The sequence below is a fragment of the Phoenix dactylifera genome, chromosome 2, assembly GCF_051530095.1.
Source record: "Phoenix dactylifera cultivar Ajwa chromosome 2, Ajwa_hap1_PhDact_Kaust_v1.1, whole genome shotgun sequence".
NCBI lineage: Eukaryota > Viridiplantae > Streptophyta > Magnoliopsida > Arecales > Arecaceae > Phoenix > Phoenix dactylifera.
Genome location: NC_143191.1, coordinates 46,811,088 through 46,816,207, shown reverse-complemented (window position 1 = coordinate 46,816,207; position 5,120 = coordinate 46,811,088). Strand labels below are relative to the sequence as shown.

General features: G+C 36.0%; 1 non-coding gene across 1 annotated transcript; it reads left to right on the top strand.

Moving 5' to 3' along the window:
* The first annotated feature begins 4,418 nt into the window (after window positions 1-4,418).
* Window positions 4,419-4,525, top strand: LOC120104307 (small nucleolar RNA R71). The gene has a single exon (XR_016399704.1). It is a non-coding gene; the product is annotated as a small nucleolar RNA R71 (small nucleolar RNA).
* Window positions 4,526-5,120: the final 595 nt, after the last annotated feature.

The following is a 5,120-nucleotide window of genomic DNA, read 5'->3' as shown; positions in this document are numbered from 1 at the left end:
CCTCTAGTTCATTAAGTTGAAGTTTGCGTAGTGAACTAGCCTTATCCATATCAAAATTAAATCTCTTAATAGCCCAGTATGCCTTATGCTCCAATTCCACAGGCAAGTGACAAGGTTTGCCAAAAATAAGACGGTATGGAGACATACCAATCGGACTTTTAAAAGCAATACGATAAGCCCAAAGTGCATCAGTTAAACGCAAAGACCAGTCTTTGCGATTTGGGTTAACCGTTTTTTCCAGAATATTCTTAATTGATCGATTTGATACTTCAACTTGTCCACTTGTTTGTGGATGATAAGGGGTGGCGATTTTATGGGTGATCCCATATTTTCGCATTAAAGCTTCAAAAGGCTTATTACAGAAGTGTGAACCCCCATCACTGATGATGGCTCGAGGCGTTCCAAATCTGGAAAGAATGTTTTCCTTTAAAAATTTTAGAACAGTTTTGTGGTCATTATGTTTGCAAGGAATTGCCTCAATCCATTTGGAGACATAATCTACAGCTACTAAGATGTACAAATTTCCGAATGAAGGAGGAAATGGGCCCATAAAATCTATTCCCCAACAATCAAATATTTCGATAATTAAAATTGGGTTGAGAGGCATCATATTCCTACGAGTTATCCCACCTAACTTTTGACAACGCTCGCAAGCTTTGCAAAAGTTATGGGAATCTTTAAACAAGGTGGGCCAATAGAAACCGCACTGTAAAATTTTTGCAGCCGTTTTCTTAGCAGAGAAATGACCACCGCAAGCTTCAGAATGACAAAATGAAATGACACTAATAAATTCGTCATTAGGTACACATCTCCTAATAATTTGATCTGGGCAGTATTTGAAAAGATAAGGATCATCCCAGAAAAAATTTTTTATTTCAGTCAAAAATTTTCTTTTGTCTTGTTTATTCCAATGACTTGGTAGTTCACCTGTGACTAGAAAATTTGCAATGTCTGCAAACCAGGGTGAAGATGTGATCTCAAACAGTTGCTCATCAGGAAAAGTGTCTTTTATGGGTGAATTGTCTAAGGAATCTGGAAGAGTCAGACGGGACAAGTGATCAGCTACTACATTTTCTACCCCCTTTTTATCTCTTATTTCTAAAAAAAATTCTTGGAGCAGAAGGATCCACCTAAGCAAACGTGCCTTAGCATCCTTTTTTGAAAGAAGGTACTTAAGGGCAGCATGGTCAGTGTAGATAATGATTTTGGATCCAATCAAGTAAGACCTAAATTTGTCTAGTGCAAATACTACGGCGAGTAGTTTTTTTTCCGTAGTGGTGTAATTCATTTGTGCACTATTTAAAGTCTTACTTGCATAGTAGATAACATAAGGTTTCTTTTCTTTTCTTTGCCCTAGAACTACCCCAACTGCATATTCACTAGCATCACACATAATTTCAAAAGGAAGTGACCAGTCAGGTGGTTGCATGATGGGAGCAGAGGTCAGTAAGCTTTTAAGTTTATCAAAAGCTTTTTGACATTCTTCAGACCACACAAATTGGGTTTCCTTTTGAAGGAGATTACATAAGGGTTTAGATATTGAGCTAAAATCTTTAATGAATCTCCTATAAAATCCTGCATGACCCAAAAATGAGCGTATATCTTTGATAGTTTTTGGGTTGGGTAAGTTAGCAATTAAGTCAATTTTAGCCTTGTCTACTTCAATTCCTTCAGATGAAATGACATGCCCGAGAACAATTCCCCTAGTTACCATGAAATGGCACTTCTCCCAGTTTAAGATTAGATTCTTCTCCTCACACCGAATTAAGACTAGTCTTAAATGGTCCACACAGTTTTCAAAAGAGGAGCCAAAAACCGAAAAATCATCCATGAAAACTTCCAAAAAGCGCTCAACCATGTCGGAGAAAATACTGAGCATGCATCTTTGGAAGGTTGCAGGAGCATTACATAATCCAAAAGGCATTCTCTTGTAAGCAAATGTACCAAAAGGACATGTGAAAGTGGTCTTTTCCTGATCTTCAGGATCAATTGCAATTTGGTTGTAACTTGAATAGCCATCTAGGAAGCAATAATATTTATGACCTGCTAACCTTTCTAAAATTTGATCAATAAAAGGTAGAGGAAAATGATCCTTCCTAGTGACAGAATTAAGTTTCCTATAGTCAATACATACACGCCAACTAGTAGGGACCCTAGTTGGAACTAATTCATTGTTGGCATTTTTGACTACAGTAACACCAGATTTTTTTGGGACTACTTGGGTTGGACTTACCCATTTACTATCTGAAATTGGGTAGATCATACCCGCATCCAGAAGTTTCAGAACTTCTGCTCTAACCACATCCTTCATGTTTGGGTTTAATCGACGTTGAGGTTGACGAGAAGGTTTGGCATCAGCTTCTAAGTGGATTCTATGAGTGCAAATTGAGGGACTAATTCCCTTAATATCAGCAATTGTCCACCCTAATGCTCCCTTATGCTCTTTGAGAATTTCTAATAATTTTAATTCCTGATTTTGTTCGAGTTGGGATGATATGATCACAGGAAAAGTTTCTTCTTGACCAAGGTATGCGTACTTGAGCTCAGATGGTAAAGGCTTTAACTCAAGTTTGGGTGCTTGAACACTAGATGGTAGAGGACTATTGTTGCATGTGGGTAATTCTTCAAAACGAGATTTCCACCTATCTGTATCCAACAAAGGAGCTGAATCTAATATAGCACTGATTTCTCTAAAGTTTTGGTTGATATCTGTATTTCCGAAATGAGTTAGGCATATTTCTAAAGGATCAGAAGAAAGAGATGGGACAAGAACATCTTCTACAATGGAGTCGATCAGATTAACTCCATGAATTTCATCATTTTCATTGTCATTATCGGGTTGTTTACAAATGTTAAATATATTAAAATCTATAGTCATATTCCCGAATGACATTTTCATTATTCCATTTCGACAGTTGATTAAAGCATTGGAAGTAGCTAGAAATGGGCGGCCTAGAATGACAGGTATTGGAGTGGTACAATTCATGACAGGCTGGGAATCTAATACTATGAAGTTGACTGGAAAATAGAATTTATCAATTTGGACAAGTACATCCTCGACTATTCCTCTTGGTATCTTTATAGATCGATCGGCAAGTTGGAGAGTAACCTTGATGGGTTTTAATTCACCAAGTCCTAACTGTTCATAAACTGAATACGGCAGTAAGTTAACACTAGCACCTAAATCCAGAAGGGCTCGTTGTATCCTAAAGTTTCCTATAATGCAAGATATGGTAGGACAACCAGGATCTTTATATTTAGGTGGAGTGTTGTGTTTGAGAATAGCACTCACCTGTTCAGTTAGAAAAGCTTTCTTTTGTACGTAAAGTTTTCGCTTTATGGTACAAAGATCTTTTAAAAATTTGGCATAAGATGGGATCTGCTTAATGGCATCTAATAAAGGAATGTTAATTTTTACTTGTTTAAAGATTTCCAGGATTTCTTGATCATGTACTCCTTTTTTAGCTGCAAGCAAGCGCTGAGGAAATGGAGCAACTATCTTATGATGCAGTATTGGATCATTTTGTTCATTATCATCTTCATCATTCTTTTCAATAGATTTTTTAGGTTTGTCATCTTTTGTTAGAATTTCTTTGTTAATTATTTTTCCACTCCGAAGGGTTGTGACAGACTTTACTTGCTCAAATTTAGGTTGGGATGAACTTGCTTCATGGACCTCATGTTGACCCTTTGGGTTAGATTGAGGTTGGGCTGGAAATGTCCCTCTTTCCCTAACATTAAGTTGAGCCTCAATTCTACCTACAGAATTTTTAAGTTCTTGGAGTGATTGCATTGTATTCTGATTTATTTGAGTCTGCCCTTGCATAAAGGTTTGCAAAGTATCTTCAAGGAATTTCCTATGTGGTGGCACATAAGGAGTAGGAACAGAATTTCCTTGAGATTCATTGGCAGTGGGTCCATGTCTCCAGCTAAAGTTAGGATGGTTTCGCCAACTAGGATTATATGTTTTTGGAAATGGTCTTTTATAAGTATTGGTGAAATTTGCTTGATCATGCAACACTTCTTGAAAAGCAGGGATTGTAGGACAATCCTTGGTTACATGTGCATTACTCTCACAAATTCCACATATACTTTCAACAATAGTTTGTGCTTTTCCTATATTGGTTTTGCTTAATTCCATGGCTTCAACCTTCCTAGTCAGATTAGCAATTTTTACATTGACATCATTATCATCTTTAATAAGATATATTCCTCCTTTTGCATTAGGTGCTATTTTTGATTTTTCATTTTTATCTGTTGTATCCCAAGCTTGTGCATTTTCTGCTAAAAGATCAAAATAATCCCAAGCTTCATTTGGTTCCTTACTTATGAATTCACCATTACACATCATTTCTACAAATTGTCTCATATTGGAGGACAAACCATCATAAAAGAAACTAATGACCCTCCAAATTTCATATCCATGATGTGGGCAAGCAAGGAGAAGGTCCTTAAATCTTTCCCAACACTGAAAAAATGTTTCTCCATCTTTTTGTGCAAAGTTCATGATATTTCTTCTAAGTGTGTTTGTTTTATGTGTTGGAAAGAATTTCTTTAAAAATTTTCTTGTCATTTCTTGCCAGGTAGCTATGGTCCTAGGCCTTAAGGAGTGTAACCATGACTTAGCTTTTTCCTTTAAAGAAAAAGAAAATAACTTAAGCTTAACTACCTCTTCAGTGACATCATTGAAATGCAGTGTTGAACACACTTCATCAAATTCTTTCAGATGCAAATAGGGACTTTCAGAATCAAGTCCGTGAAACTTTGGAAGTAATTGGATTATTCCTGGTTTCATGTCAAAAGCTCCCGCAGCAGTAGGAATAACCATACAGGATGGGGTACTGGTCCTAGTGGGTTGTAGATAATCACGAAGCGTTCTAATAGGTAAGTCATCTTGAAATTCATTATCTCCCTGATTACTACCATTATCTTCCATTTGATTATTTGAATTTTGAACAATTAAATTTTTATCTTTTGATTCAACTCGAAATAATCTATTCGTTTTATCTCTTTGCCACAACCGCATATACTAAGTTTTTTTATTATTTTTTATTTTATTTTATTAGTTTTTATTTTTATTTTTATTATTATTATTTGTTTTTTTTATTACACAAACACCC